Below are 17,283 nucleotides of genomic sequence, written 5' to 3'. Positions count from 1 at the left end.
AAAAAACTACCGCAACCCCGGTTCCTAGAGTTGGTCAACGAAATGTCTGACGAAATGAGTGGCCAAATGACCAAATGAGTGGCAAATATCCCCATTTCTAAGAAATGCTTCTCCTCCCGAGATGACACGAAGTACCGCTCCATCACGCTGAGCTCGTGTGTGTATCCAAGGTTGGTGGTTGGTGAACCGGCAGCTGCGTGACCAACTAGAAGCAGACGCTTACAAAGAGGGCAAATACGCCGACCTGGTTTCTCCGGAAGTCCTAATTGGAAACCACGGTTTGAAGACTTTCCCGGAGCAGACTGGGGTACCCCCAAACATTTACATCTTCGTCTATGCCGACGATATATTGCTGGTAATCGTTGGCGACACTCCAGGCCGCACGCTGATATGTACACAATCCGCCGTCAATGCTGTTTTTCGTTGAGCCAGCTCTGTGGTCTGCACTCAGAGAGCCGGTAAGTGCATCAGAGGACACGTCTGCCCTTGGAGGCACCAGCTGTCCGTGTCAAGCATCAAGATGGGAGAGCATCCCATCCCAACCAGCAAAACCGAAAAAGTTCTTGCAGTGTCCATCGACTGGAGCTTCTCATTCATATCACACTTCCGCAGAGTCAAAATCAATTATAGAACCAGAGTTAACATAGAATCTCTATCCATATCGAACGGATAGGTATATGAATTGATCCGTTTTAGGCTGTGGAATAAATATCGGGGTCATCGAGTTCAACATAACTATCTCCGATAGTCTTTCGGATATCTGTGCCATATTCTTGGCCAAAGCGGCTTTCATTCCCGCCACCTACCTGTTCAGGAAGTCCATTCGCGTCCTATCTGATTATGCTAGTGTTATCTCCGCGCTTCAGAGCAAAACGCCTAAACATCCTTGAATCGGAGGCATCCTAGCAAACATGCTCCCGAATACAATTTTTACTAGGATACCGGGGCACTGCGGAATGCCTGTCAATACCATGGCCGATCACCTTACCGGAATCGGACATCATGGCCGACGTATTGCGTCATTCATAATCAAAATCTGTATAAGGAAAAAACAGTGTGAGACAACTGAAAAATGTCCTGGAAAGCTGTCACTACTAGACAGGTGCGGAGTGGCCTGGTCTGACCTAAACAACCTAAAGGATAGGCAAATATTTTCTCGGCTCCAAACCAGACACACGCGAATCTCGACGAGAGCCCCTTCCTGATAATTTACAGCCAGCATCAAAGCCCCCATCTGTTTCCTTAAAGATAGGGGCTTACACTGGCACATCTAATCCAAATTGCTTCCCCAAAGTTATCTCGGGACAAGACACACAACACGAGGCGCTTTCCTTGGATTCTACCAAGGTTGTACGTCCTCCCCAGTGATCGGACATCCCAGTGACCTTAACCCGGGTTCTAAGTTCCTCTACATACCTAAACTAGATTCCATCAAGGTCAGCTGGAAGGGCGAGGGCCTCACACCTCCCCAACTCCAACATTGTACCGAAGATAATATCACGAACGCTAATTCTCGCAAATGGACATACAAGATTTAGCGGGCATCGCGACATCTCTTTCTGATGATTTTCAAACATCCAGTCAAGTAGAAGTCCAAAGTCGAATAAGGAAGGTCAATGCATTTTGAATGGCGCATTTGCGGGTCGTTGTCCCTCTATTTAAGCTAATTTGCATAGCGAAATGACGCCCGGTTGGCTTCGGAGACTAACTTTAGTTTCTAACTTATGAAATTCTATTATGGATTTTTCTTGGAATTCAATTAAATCAGAAAACGTAATTGTTACATCTCGGGTATGGTCCTTGCCTTAACCCAATTTTAACATTTCCGAAAAGCAGCGCATTCAACGACATCACGTCCTGCTTCAAGACCGTCATGGGACCTGGATCTCTAATATATGTACGACTGTTTCCGAGTTTCTGAATGAACTTACACTAAAATCGTTCATCTATGTTTCGTCTATGCTACCTACGTCCACCAGTTTTTTACTTCAAACCAAATTTTATTTGAATTTCAAAGCGTTAATTGGAAATTTATCAATGTTTGCCTTGATATTTATTCTTCAACTAAATTTTGCTTTTAAAAGGTCCCAAGGTTGGACCTGAGGATGGCCATTTCAAGCACCACCCCCCACCCACTGGCTATTTGAATTCTGAAAATCTGGTGAGGCTTAGGATCATTTAGGCAGAGCCTTCCATTTCCATCCGTAACGTTTACTGAATCGAGTGCAGCATTACAATCGAACTTCTTAGGTTTTGGTACATTCCTAGCATCTATAGATTTTTTGTACAAAAAATCCAGCCATATGGTTGGACTTGGAACGAACCGAGTTAAAAACATTGCAGACAGGAATATGGGTTGCTGCTGGTTCACTCTTTTAGTCGACACTTAGGAACGCATCAAGTCTCCCCCAGACCTAAGCGATTTTACCGCCACGACGCGACGGCGACAACTAGTCGCCGTGATTCATTTGTTCGGTCGCTGCAGGCAATGCCCCATTTACGCTTCTATACCAACGGTGACAGAATAGCTGTCGCCAAGCGATAGAATCGCGTCGCATGTGTTTGGGGGAACCTTTAATCAACTTGGTCAATTTTAACTGCAACTAACGGACCAACATTCAACGTTGCATACGATTCGTTTTCCATTAACTGATTGATTTTATATTTCTTTAACCTTCTTCGGATATTAGAAAAAACTTACGAATAAGATGTTGGGGTCATATTGACCCAGAAATGTAAATGCTTATAAAACAGTCAAATTATAACCGAATTACAAAGTTTATATACCGTTCGAAAGATAAACTCATCAATTTTGTGGCTATGTGGTGATATACTGGTTCTGGAGACAATGGCCACCGGGAAACGACTTCCACGGGGACCTTGTCGGTCATATAAGGGAAGCATAAAAATCGCTCCATATATGCCTTTCGATCGCTAATTCTTCATAGATTCTCCTAAAACGGTAATGTATGTTCCATGAGAGGGCTTCCGATGAAAGTGGCCACTCCTGGTACATGCAAGGTGCCCCCGGGGAACCCGCAGGAGGGGACATTTCCGTTTTAGCACCAAAATATGCCGTGCGGCGGCTCTTTCGTCATGATTTTCCACCAAACAGATGGTTATGCGCTTGAAATCGATAAGTGACCACATTGGCCACTCCTGGTACATGCAAGGTTCCCCCGGTTAACCCGCAGGAAGGGACATTTCCGTTTTAGCACCAAAATATACCGTGCGGCGGTTCTGTCGTCATGGTTTTCCACAAAATAAATGATAATGCGCTCGAAATCGCTAAGTGACCACATTGGCCACTCTTGGAGCCCATGAGGTGCCCCCGGGGAACCCGTAAAAGGGGACATTTCCGTTTTAACACCAAAATATGTCGTGCGACAGCTCTTTCGTCATGATTTTCCACAAAACAGATGATTATGTGCTCGAAATCGATAATTGACCACATTGGCCACTCTTGGAACCTCTGAGGTGCCCTTGGGGAACTCGTAGAAAGGAATAATTCCGTTTAAACTCCAAAATATTCCAGGCGGTGGCTCATTCGTCATGATTTTCCACAAAATAGATGATTATGCGCTCGAAATCGATAATTGACAACATTGGCTACTCTTGGAGCCTATGAGGTCCCTTGGGGAACCCGTAAAAGGGGACATTTCTATTTTAACACCAAAATATGCCGTGTGGCGGCTCTTTTATCATGATTTTCCACCAAACAGATGGTCATGCGCTTGAAATCGATAAATCATCACATTGGCCACTCCTTGTATATGCAAGGTACCCCCGGGGAACCCGTAGGAGAGGACATTTCCGTTCTGGCACCAAAATGTGCGGTGCTGCGGCTCTCTCGTCATGATTTTCCACAAAATAGATGATTATGCGCTTGAAATCGATAATTGACCACATCGGCCGTTCTTGGAGTCTACCAGGGGCCCCCAGGGAACCCGTAGAATGGGATATTTCCATTTTAACACCGAAATATGCAGAGCGGCGACTCTTTCAGTGTGTTTTCCCACCAAAGAGATGGTTATTCTCTCGAAATCAATTAGTGACCACATTGGCCACTCTTGAACCTATGAGGTGCCCTTGGGGAACCCGTAGAAATGGACATTTCTCTTTCGTCATGATTTTCCACAAAATAGATGATTATGCGTTTGAAATCGATAAGTGACCACATTGGCCACTCTTGGAACCAATGAGATGCCCACGGGGAACCCGTAGATGGTGACATTTCCGTTTTTATACCGAAATGAATAAGTGACAACATTTTCCATTTTGGAACCTATGAAATACCGCCGTGGAGCTCATAGGAGAGGACATTTCCGTGCTTACTCTTACTCTTACTTAGGGCCGATGCCCACGTAGCGTGTTTTCAAGCTGCGTGCACGCCGCGTCCACGCAAAGTACCCGGCATCTTGCGTGAACGCGGCGTGCAAGCAGCGTGAAAAAACTTTACGTGGATATCGGCCCTTAAAGACATGCCGTGCAGCAGCTCTTTCATTATAATTTTCCATCATATAGTTGGTTATGCTCTTGAAATCTAATATTAACCCGGGGGAACCCCAGGCCCAGTTTCGGTAATTGTGGAGTGCCGTGAAGAATCCATTGAAAATGTCTGTGCACACAAAATCTCACTCATTTTTCCTCAACCGAATTGCTCGCAGCTAATAGCATTCGAAAATCCTGCCCTATTGTTTCCTATTGAAAATTAGCCAGATCGGACTATGGGCTCCGAAGTTATGGCCGAAATACTAATTTCAGCAGCTGCATGGGAAAATCACTTTTCTGGCACTTATGCTCATCCGATAGGCTTGCAATAAGTTGCGTTCAGCAGAAAATTTTAGAATGCAAATAAACAAATATGAAAAATAAGAGCTATCTACCTATTAGTGTTATATTAGACTTTTGAACGAACGATAAAGGCACCATCACCACTAGGTAGATTAATCTTGTTTTTTTTTCTATCAAATAGGTCATTCATTCTGAACTTAATATCTACAACCTACAAGGTACCCGCAGGAGTCTCGCAGAAGGAGAGATTTTTTTTTATATCGAAATGTTGCGTTTTCATATCATTGTCCACGGCGATCGGTGAAAACCTCAAACTTCTATGAGTCAATATTGAAGGGACCATCGACTAATGGTAATATCGAGATGCGGAATAGAAAATCCTTGGAGAGCTGTTCGTAGGAATCATCACAGTAGCCCAGAAACTATTTTTTAATTTGACTCAGTACTCAATTTCAAATGAAGAACAATTTCAAGCGCATAACCAACTTTTTGAAGACTTGTGGCCAGGGTAGACAATGATAGACGAAGATAGAGCTGCCGCAAGCGGCACAGTACATTTCATATAACCATGAAAATGTCCTCTCCCACGGGTTCGCAGGGCATCTCTAAGGTTCCAAGAGTAGACAATATCACTAATCAACTCCAAGCACATGACCATCTGTTTGGTAGAAAATAACAAAGAAAGAGCCATCGCACGGCATATTTTGGTGTTAAAATGGAAATGTACTCTTCTACGGGCTCCCGGGGCACCTCATAGGTTCTAAGGGTGGACAATATGTCAATAATCGATTTCGAGGGCACCTATTTGAAGGAAAATCACGACGAAAGAGCCGCCGCATGACATATGTTGGTGTAAAAATGGAAACGTCATATTCTACGTGTTCTCCGAGGAAGCCTCATAGGTTTCAAATATAGCCAATGTGGTCACTTATCGATTTCGAGCGCACGTCCATCTGTCAAACAGAAACACCGAAAGGGAAAACACCGAAAGAGCCACTACACGGCTTATATTGGTGTAGAAATGGAAACGTCCCCTTCTACGGGTTTCCTGGGGGCCCCTCATAGGTTCCAGGCGTTGCCAATGTGGTCACTTATCGATTTCAAGCGCATAATCATCTATTTTGTGGAAAATCATGACGAAAAAGACGCCGCACGGCATATTTTCGTGCCAAAACGGAAATGTCCTCTCATACGGGTTCCCCGGGGGCACCTTGCATGTACCAGGAGTGGCCAATGTGATCATTAATCGATTTCAAGCGCATAACCATCTGTTTGGTGGAAAATCATGACAAAAGAGCCGCCGCACGGCATATTTTGGTGCTAAAACGGAAATGTCCCCTCCCGCGGGTTCCCCGGGGCACCTTGCATGTACCAGGAGTGGCCAATGTGGTCACTTATCGATTTCAAACGCATAACCATCTGTTTGGTGGAAAATCATGACAAAAGAGCCGCCGCACGGCATATTTTGGTGCTAAAACGAAAATGTCCCCTCCTGCGGGTTCCCCGGGGGCACCTTGCATGTACCAGGAGTGGCCACTTTCATCGGAAACCCTCTCATGGACCATACATTACCGTTTTAAGAGAATATATGAAGAATTAGCGATCGAATGGCATATATGGAGCGATTTTTATGCTCCCCTTATATGACCGACAAGGTCCCCGTGGAAGTCGTTTCCCGGTGGCCATTGTCTCCAGAACCAGCATATCACCACATAGCCACAAAATTGACGAGTTTATCTTTCGAACGGTATATAAACTTTGTAATTCGGTTATAATTTGACTGTTTTATAAGCATTTACATTTCTGGGTCAATATGACCCCAACATCTTATTCGTAACTTTTTTTGTGGGGTCGTTCCTGTTGCACCTTAAAATACTTTTTTCATGTCAGATGCTTCATTTCCACAGAATATTAAAAGTCAAGAAATTTCAGAACGATCGGATTATCAGGTAAAAAGTTATTCTACTTTGAAGTTTCGTTTTGGGTCATATTGACCCCAACATCTTACTAAGGTTAATTGTGTGATTTTCTACATACAAATAAGTTTACCACCAATCATTAGCATTCGGTTGAGAGAAAGTGATTGAAAAGACTTTTCCCATGTTATGTACGAAGGGTCATAAACGTTCGTTGGTGCCGATAAGTTGGCAAATTGATAAGCTGTATCGAATTCACTTAATTGCAGTAGGTACGACAAAAGTTTACTGTATGTTGACTTTATCTTCTTACAGGTTTTTTTTTATTAGATCACAAATAAATTGACCTCTTTCATTTCCTTTGCTGTTTAAGTTTTCATATAGAAATTCTAAAAAGTTTTTATGAATCGTTAGACCGAAAGCATGACGTAATTTTTTAACGTTCCTATACCTAAGATAAGGAAAACGGATACCGCTTCATATTTTACGATCTTGCTCAAGTGTATCAGCATTGCCTCGCCATCATGTACAGTCATTACTCACCAGATGAGTGCTCGATTCCCATCTCTATATTTCGACACGTTTCCCGTCGCAACGGACGAAGATCTCACCTCCGCGCGGTGATGATCGCTCATCATATGCCACTCGGTGAGCAGTCTGCGAATCCCCGCGAAAATCCAAACGACACCAAACAAGTAACACAAACTGCACCCAACGGATTCCGCGTTCGGCGTGCGCTCTGTGTAAGCAAAACATCATTCTCGCGATGTAAGAAGTAAAACACAACACAACGGTGGGTATAAATAGAAATCAAACATGTGGTTTTCCTCCACGTTTCTTCAGCATACCCGTTTCTCGAGAACTGCAGACGATGGTGACGCCGCCAACGACGATGATGGCTAGAAGAAAAATTGGACTCGTATTTTCCTCGCATTTTCGCGTCAATAGCCAAACAGACAGTTCAAATACTCAGTGCACAAGTCGTGGAGTATAGACACATGAAGGGTAGGAAGAGAAAATACTACCGAACCGTCCAGTGAAAGTTAATTTGGACCAAATAATTCAACGCAACGTCGACCGGAAAGTAAATATATCAATCAGTGAAAATGTTTAAAATTAAACAGATTTTTTTGCTTGTGGCACGCGCTTACTTTACGTCAGACGATCCTGACTCATGTCATGGAACGAATAGGTGGGAAGTAAGAGGACAGAAAAATCCCGGAAGCATTTCATCAAACATTCACCATTTCAATAAACGATTTTTGTGGTCCAAATGAAAAAGTTAACGATGTCAAATTACTTCCATAAAAATGTTAGCTAAAAAATAGTAAACATGTATGCTTCCCCTCTCCACAAGTCTACCCTATGTAAATTTTTATTGAATTTGATTTCTTGCTTGGGAATCAAGGAGCTTCAAATTATCTGAAGTTTAGGAAAAATCGATATTTACTTACTTGATACTGGATGGGCTACAGCTCCTCCTTGATGAGCCTATGCCAAATGGAGTATCCTTCTCCACCGGAATCGATCCTGGGCCAATCGCTTCCAGTCGCCCTAAACGTTCAACGCACTCATCCGTTTTTCAACTACGAAAAGTTGACATATTGTACTAAGTCTTCCAAGAAGCCAACGACCCTTCCGGGTTGTCTACTGAGTAACCAGTTTATTTTATTTTTTTATCTAATTTTAGTTGATAATTATCTAATACATGCATTCATCTTTTAGACTAGGTGTTCCGTGTTTTCTTAACACTATCTTCCTTTTTTTCTATGATACATTTTTAATTATTATTAATACATTTCAATTGCCACTAGCAATTAGGATTTTCCTCTGGTTGAATTGAACCATGTAGGAATTACAATGTTTTAAACTTGAACTAAACATAACCTAATTTATACTAAGAGTACAAGAAGCCAATCGTTGCAATATAAGATTGCAACGATTTTTGTCTAAAATTGGAAATTGTTTTATTGGACATTTGTTGCAATGTCTCAATATTAAAAATTCTGTGAAGTTCATTGGTACTAGGTATACCACGGAGACAATTTTATTTTGAATCCTCTGAAGTGCCTTCTTTCTGGTATTGCAGCAACTAGTCCATATTGGCACAGCATACAACATGGCTGGTCTAAACATTTGTTTGTAAATCAATAATTTGTTCTTAAGACAAAGTTTTGATTTTCTGTTTATAAGTGGGTATAGACACTTAATATATTTATTACATTTGGCTTGAATGCCTTCAATGTGACTTTTAATAGTTGATTTTTGATCTAGCAGAAGTCCTAATTATTTAGCTTCACTAGACCAATTAATTGCATGGAACCCCATCTATAGTGACAATATGTCCGCTAGAAGGTTTCAAATAAGAAGCTCTTGGCCTATGGGGAAAATTATAAGCTGTTTTGAAGGTATTCGGCGAAATTTTCCATTTTTGCAAGTAAGTGGAAAAAATACCCAAACTTTATTGCAATCTACTACAAATGACACGAAGGCTTCGCTCTTTGGCGGAAAGGCTTGTGCCATCTGCAAACAAAGATGTTTGACACCCTGGTGGTAAAACAGATAAGTCAGAAGTAAAAATGTTAAACAATATGGGCCACAGTATGCTGCCTTGGGGAACACCATCTCTTACAAGTAATCTATCAGATTTCGAATTCTGATAGTTCACCTGCAGTGAGCGACCTGATAAATAATTTTGGATCAGTTTAATGATGCACAGAGGAAAATTAAAATTCATCAATTTTACAATCAAACCTTCATGCCAAACACTGTCAAATGCTTTCTCTATATCAAGAAAAGCAACTCCAGTCCAATATCCTTCAGATTTGTTGAGTCGAATTAAATTCGTAACTCTTAATAACTGATGAGTGATTCAATGCCCATGGCGAAAACCAATAAATTGCTCATCAGCAAAAATAGAATGGTCACTAATATGAGCCATCATTCTATTTAAAACAATATTTTCAAACAATTTGCTTATTGAAGAAAGCAAACTGATTGGACGATAGCTAGAAGCCTCAGCTAGATTTTTGCCCGGCTTTAAAATTGGAACAACTTTGACGATTTTCTATTCATCTGGGAAGTATGACAATTGAAAACATTTGTTAAACAAATTAATCAAAACGAATGAAGAGCACTCAGGAAGTTCTTTTGTGAGTATGTAGAAAATACCATCATCACATGGGGCTTTCATATTTTTAAATTTTCTAGTAATAGATCTCACTTCATCCAAATTAGTTCCCAACGAAGGGTCAAAAACATTCTCTTGATTGAGAATGTCTTCGAAGCTCCGTGTAACCTGATCCTCAATTGGACTAGTGAGACCCAGACTAAAATGATGGGCACTCTCGAACTGCTGAGCAAGTTTTTGAGCCTTTTCGCCATTTGTTAATAACATTTTATTTCATTTTTTAAGCGCTGGAATTGGCTTTTGAGGTATTTTAAGAATTTTCGTTAATTTCCAAAAGGGTTTCGAACTGGGATACAACTTCGAGACATTATTCTCAAAGTTGGTATTTCTCAGAATAGCGAAACGTTTTTTAATTTCATTTTGCAAATCACGCCAAATAACTTTCAACGCGGGATCGCGAGTCCTTTGGTATTGCCTTCGCCTCACATTTTTAAGACGGATCAGAAGCTGAAGATCGTCGTCAATAATCATGGAGTTGAATTTAGTTTCACATTTAGGAATTGCAATGCCTCTGGCTTCGACAATTAAATTTGTCAAAGATACGAGAGCATTATCAATATCACTTTTGGTACGAGAGGAATATCGACATCAAAATTCTTATCGATATACGTTTTATATAAATCCCAATCAGCTCTATGATAATTCAACGTGTAGAGCTGATTGGATTGTTAATGGCTTCTTGTGGGATTTCAAACGTCACAGGAAGGTGATCAGAGTCAAAGTCAACATGAGCTACCAATTGGCCACACAGCTGACTTGAATCCGTTAAAACTAGATCAATTGTAAAAGGATTTCGAAATGAAGAAAAACAAGTTGGTCCATTGGATATTGAATAGTATAATATCCTGCAGAACAATCTACAAATAAAATTTTATCTTTGGAATTGATTTGAGCATTGTGTTTGGCATTAAAGTCACTAATTATGAAAAATTTGGATTGCGAGTTAGAATTTGAAGATCAGCTTTCAACAAATTCATTTGTTGCCCATTGTACCAGAAAGGCAAATAAGCAGCAATACAAGAGAATTGTCCAAAATTTGTTTCAACAGAAACTCCCAAGGTTTCAAAAACTTTGGTTTCAAATGAAGAATATAATTTATGTTTGATACGTCTATTAATGACAATGGCGACCCCACCACAGCACAGGCGCTGTCAAGACGATCATTTCGGTAAATAAAATAATTTGGATCTCTTTTGATGAAAAGACCAGGTTTTAAATATGTTTCAGTTATAATGGCAATGTGCACATTATGAACTGATAGGAAGTTGAATAATTCATCTTCCTTACCCTTTAACCCTTTCAGGCCCACAGGATGATATATGACTCCAACAGAAAAATAATGTAAAATCGCATGATGGATTAAAGTGAACACTATCTTTAGCTAATTCGCTTAAAATTAACTCCCCTATCAGGAAAAATATCAGGCATGAGCGGTCAAGGCTCTACGACAAACTAGAACGTCTTGAACACGGTGAAGTTTGGGAAGAGAAAATATTAGGTATATTGGCAGCGGATTGTACTGTTTCAAAATAAGATTTTTATTTAAACGTATCCGTAGAGCTACTGTGATGTACAATAAACTATTTGTCATCTTCCTTGGACGTCCTAGGCCATCCAAACTATCCTTGAGCTCAGAAATTTACAGCTGCAAAAAAAGCGTTCTCAAAGTTTATTTGAGTATTCTACCGCGTTCATTATATCTTAGAAAAGGTGATAAAAACACCGCAACGTAGTTCTGGGATAACTGGGTATTCCAAACTATTCTTGAGTTCGGGACTTGAGATCTACAGCTGCTCAAAAGCTTTTTTCGGTACGCAAAGCTTCGATATGCATTCAATTATAGCCATTATATAATCTGAGAGTTTAATAGATATCGTTGGATCATATTTGCGTCATCCAAACTGTTCTTGAGATCGGAACTTGAGATCTACAGCTGCAAAAACATTGTTTTTCAGTACCCAAAGCTTCAATATACATTCAATTATATCCATCACGCCTCTCGGGAGGTCAAAGAATATAATAAGATAACTTCGAGATATTCTGAGCAATCCAAACCATCCTTGAGTTCGGGACTTGAAATCTACAGCTGCTTTGAAACTCTTTTCGGTACTCAAAGCTTCAATATGCATTCAACCTCCCGGGAGGTCAAAGGATATCGTAAGTAAGTTTTAAGATATTCTGGGCAATCCAAATTGAGATCGAGACTCGAGATCTACAGCTGCAAGAATTTTTTTTTCTGTACTGGAAGCTTCAATATGCATTCAATTATATCCATTGCATCTCTTGGGTGGTCAACAGATGTCGTAAGATAGTTTCAAGATATTCTGGGCAATCCAAACTGTCCTTGAGTTCGAAACTTGATATCTACAGCTGCGAGAAAAACGTTTTTAGTGCCCAAAGCTTTGATATGCATTAAATTATATCCATTACGCCTCCCGGGAGGTCAATGGAGTACTAGTAGCTTCAACATGCATTCAATCATATCCATTAAATTCTGTTCACAAATTACGTAATGCAAAAATCCGAGTTTTTGACCCCCTCCCTCTTCCTCGTAACAAAAAGTAACATTTTTCTATACAACGCGTAACTGAGAAAATTTTAAATATGTTTTTCTTTCTCTGAAGCATGTGGGTTTTGGTATTTATTGAAAACTGTTAGAATATGAACGGCACATGGTCAAAACCAATGATATCAAGAATGCAGCTAGTAAAAACTAAAATAGAATTTGCGACTATGACCATTCAAATTTTAGTTTAGCGTGACTGTTGTGTCGAGAAATACGATATTCGCTTTGTTCTTTTACGTTCCCGCTATGATTACGGTTATGACTAAAACGATAAGAATAGACAAATCATTTTTAAATTGGACTGTTTATGTGGTTGAAGTAGTTGAGCCACAATGCAATTGCTTGGAATGGAAATGCCTCAAAATTTAGCAAAAATTATTCGAACAAAACTCGCTGTCTTTTAGGACTCCCAAAAAAACATCAAAATAGCCTGCACTAATAAAAAGTAAAAACTACAAAGACTAACATGAGACAATTATGTGTAGCATGGTAGTGAAGAGGGTAGATTAGTACGTATTTATCGTCATGATTAAGACATATTAGAAATTACTTCAATCAGTGATTAAAAAAAACTTTAAGATAAACTTTTATTCGCGTTATGCGTAACATTTGCTAGTACCCACCCCTCCCCGCCTTTTAGTGTAACAAGGTATAACGCAAGTTAGACCTCCCCCCAAAAGCGTTACGTATTTTTTTTAACAGACCCTTACACCTCTGGTGGTCAACAAATATTGTAAGATAGCTTCGATAAATTTTGAGCAATCCAACCTGTCCTTGAGTTCGGGACTTGAGATCTACAGAAGTGATGAATTTTGTAATTAACTTAAAAATCACTATAATAAAGCTTCAAAAAAAATCTACAGCTGCTTAGAAGCTCTTTTCGGTACTCAAAGCTTCAATATGCATTCATTTATATACATCACACCTTCTGGGAGGCCTACGTAAGATATTTTTGAGATATTATGAGTCATCTAATCTGCCCTTGATTTCGAGACTTGAAATTTAGAGCTGCGAAAATTGCTCTTTCGTCACACAATGTTTCTAATTGTATTTAACCATGTGCAGTACAGCTCCTGGATGGTCAATATACATCGTAAGATAGTTTATATCTATTCTGCGAAATCTAAATTTTTCAGGACCAGCGACGTAAGAAGCTCTTGTTAACAAAAGCAGTTTCCCCCTTTTGAAATGTTGGTGCCGATATATTGGAGCTATGAGTAACGAAAACCCCAAGTAACCATTAACAACATATTTCGCCTTCTCGGCAATATAAAGCTATAAAATCTAGGCTCTATAAGTCAGGCTCTATAAGCCAGTATAAAGCATGTTTGAGCTGTGACAGAGTTATAGTCGCACGAACAAGTTTCTGTCGCTGTAAATCGCAAGTTCTGAACTCAAGGACAGTTTGGATGACCCAGGATATCCCAAAACCATCTAACCATATCTCCTGCTCTTCACAAATATATTATGGATATGGTTGAATACATATCCAAGCTTGGAGCAACGAAAAAGCTAAAGTGGTGGTTGTAAATCGCAAGTTATGAACTCAAGGACGGTTTGGATGACCCGGGATATCCCAAAACCATCTTACCATATCTCCTGGTCTTCTGGAGTATGTTATGGACATGGTTTAATACATATCCAAGCTTCTAGTGGCGAAAAAAGCTAGTGCCGTGGCTGTAGATCGCAAGTACTGGACTCAAGGACAGTTTGGATGATCTAGTACATCCCGAAAAAATATTTTTCAACTTGTTTTGTCATTTCTCCATTATTAATCACAAAAACAAATGGGATATATCAAATTTACTGAGTAATACCGTTTAGAAAAGTTTGAGCCAGAAAGGTTTTAAGAGCGGGGATTCTAATTTAAAATTTTCAAAATTTTTTTGATTCAATTTAAACGAATTCCAATTACAATTTTTTGAGTAAATTTAATATTGCATCAGTTAGAAAATCAAAATCGGAAGCATACATGCTACCTGAATCGTCAGAACGAACGTTATTTTCCGTTGAAGAATGGGTATGAGCGATCATAGGTAGGTATGTCTGAAAAATTTGAATTCGACTATCTGTTCGTTACCCGGTGAGAGGTAGGAGCAAAATTAAGTCGTTGATTGTTGTGGGTATGAATCGCTCGACCGGCAAATTATTGTTGACTTTGAACGTTTGAAATATGTTTACCCGGCGAATCTGGGCCTATTAGAATTTCCCGTCGTAAATTTTGCACGGGAATTCAACACTTTTTTGAGAGAAGGGCATTCCCAGAAATTGGATTTATGATTGCCCCCACAATTGGCACATTTAAATTTATTGGAATCTTCTCTCACAGGACAGGCATCCTTGGCCTAAGAGGTTCCACCACAAATCATGCATTTAGCATCCATGTGGCAATATTTAGTTCCGTGACCCCTCTTTTCGTACTTACGGCACTGAGTGGGGTTTTGGAAATTTCCCCCAGGCCTGCGGAAATGTTCCGATGTAACACGGACATGGCACATAATACAGGACTTTTCCAAACTTTTTATATTATTTAGTTCACTTTTATTAAATTATAAAATTGAGAAATACCCCTCTAGGAAGAACCAGAGCGAGATTTTTTTTATCTTAATTACTTGGACTGGCGCAAATCCAAGTCATGAGGAAATTTCAATTTTAATCTCATCCAGTGATTTATCATCACTGGGGAGACTTTTCAAGACGACTTTGAACAATCGTTCAGTTTTGTCGTCGTATGTGAAGAATTTATGCCGCTTCTCAGTTAAATACTGAAGAAAACGTTTGTGATCGTCAAAGGTTCCCGGCAAAACCCTTCCAGTCACATTATTATTTTGAAATTCTGCAAATCAATTTGTTATTGTTTTTTGCGTCAGCCCGGGACTAGCTCGTCTCTATGTAAATCTTAATCCTAGAAATTTGACAAAATAAAGGCGTTCATGTTTAAATGTCATGCCAATACATGAATTGAAAATAATCAGGAAAATCAGAGATGAAAATAAATTCATAAACACAAATTTATCTCTCTTTCCTATACAAATTGTGCTCTAAATCAGCAGGAGGCCTGTCTAATGCGGAACATCTACTATTCTTTGAAGAATCTAATTAATATCTTCAAAACCAACACAGTTTGATACATCGTTCATGATTATTTTAAATATTTTTAGCAAATTTTTTCGTAGCCCTCTTAGATGACTATTAAAAAGTTACGCAACAATTCTGCAACAAATGTGATTATCAAAAATTACAAAGTGAAATTATAATATAATAAAATATAAAAAATAACTCAATAACAATATTTAAAGTAGATCTAAAACACTATTCCTGGATGCCGTATCGTTGTTATAATTTGAAATTAACACCAGTTTGCAATGTCAACCAAAACAATCCCAGATATCACCCCCTGTTAGGTGAATCAATTGCAATAATTTCTTTTTGTTTCATTACAGACGACGGCTCATCTGATGGCCGATTCTATTCAGCACCACAACCACCACTATCACTTTCAACAACGGCGGCTGCTGGGAAAATCTCTATTTTCAGTCTCGGATCTGGGCCAAACAGTAACAGGCCGGTCAGCCCGCGGTGTGTAGTGGGCCCAACCAGATAATCGCGGTGCGCAAAGCTCTCTCTACATTTTCCCGAAAACCTGCGGAAATTCGGCAGAATCGTTGAACGGTGGGAATAATGGCCAGAGTTTTCTGCTGCGCACGATCGCACCGATAACAAATCACCGCCTGTGTGTGTTTTTCTTTTCTTACGGGATCTGTGCGATATTATCACCCACCAGCAGTGGGATGAGAGTCTTGGCCGCTCCTTGGCGCGGTAGTAGTTCGGAACAGTTCGAATCGTGCGTACGTGCGTGAAAGACGAGTGCAACGAGACGGCGTGCGAGCGAATGGTGACGTGTTTGCATTTCAAATCTAGATACAAGTGAAATCAATTATTGCGATATTAGCTTTTGTGTTTGTCGAAATAGGGGGAACAGATATATTCGGTAACAAATGGATTGAGTGTTCGTCATCATCTACCGCCTATTCTTAAAAAAACGTTTGACATTTTTCTTCGGTTGAAAAGTTTTTCAGGCGAAAATTAATCGTGGATGAAACACTTCAAACAGACAGAAAAAATGTACAGAAGAAAATTCAACAAATATCGTCGGATCGGTATGAGTGCATTGTCTCCGAGTATTATTTTTACAGTCCTCCCGGTTGGGCTCATAAATAACAAAGAAAAGTGATCTGCATTTTTATCAATTTCACCCGGCCTCGTGAGGTGCGACGTTCTGTGTTCATTTTCCTTAGACGCATTCCAAACGAAAACAGCACGTACTGAACTGACCCCTCGGATTTGATGATTTCTTAATACTGAGTGAAACGCGTGGTGAAATATAATTCGATCTAATAAGGCTTGTACGCGACAAAATATGGACACCTTTAAACACGTATAACTTTTGAAATAGCTCATCAACGAGTGAAATATTTCGTAGATTGATGAATCTATGTCTGTACTTTCTGAAAATATATTTCTTATGAGTGGTACAAGTACGTAGTGAATAATGGCGTCGAAGGAATTGCAGGTTCGGAAAGAATTGTGTGCAGTCGCAATTGAAATTCGGGTCTCTCGATCCAGAAAATGACTAAAAACATTATGTTTTCATGTGAACACTGCTCAAAGCGTTTTAAAATTTGTCAATGCTTGTTCGACAATATCTAAAACATCAGAGATTGGAACAAAAATGGATTTTATGAGCCACCAGAAGGATACGAGCTCGAAACAAATTCTACTGAGGATGCCAGATCATTCGGCACGTATTATTTCTT

The 17,283-nt window shown here is 39.9% G+C and overlaps 1 protein-coding gene across 9 annotated transcripts in view; it reads left to right on the top strand.

Annotated features, from left to right (window-relative positions):
• The window catches only part of LOC134210978 (uncharacterized), a 123,738-nt gene that overhangs the window by 39,543 nt on the left and 66,912 nt on the right, over window positions 1-17,283 (top strand). Inside the window, exons 1-2 of one of the 9 annotated variants that reach the window (XM_062687454.1) lie at window positions 7,658-7,794; window positions 15,910-16,361. The exons of 1 other annotated variant lie outside the window; for it this stretch is intronic. The gene's annotated coding sequence lies outside the window, so the exon portion shown is untranslated. Of the gene's footprint in view, window positions 1-7,657; window positions 7,795-15,909; window positions 16,458-16,485; window positions 16,627-17,283 lie in introns of those variants that run through there. 7 more of the 9 variants (XM_062687453.1, XM_062687450.1, XM_062687448.1 and 4 more) reach the window with 7 other exon arrangements.

This window comes from Armigeres subalbatus, chromosome 2 (genome assembly GCF_024139115.2).
Source record: "Armigeres subalbatus isolate Guangzhou_Male chromosome 2, GZ_Asu_2, whole genome shotgun sequence".
Classification (NCBI taxonomy): domain Eukaryota; kingdom Metazoa; phylum Arthropoda; class Insecta; order Diptera; family Culicidae; genus Armigeres; species Armigeres subalbatus.
The sequence above is the reverse complement of the archived record's forward strand: the minus strand, read 5'-3'. Positions and strand labels throughout refer to the sequence as shown.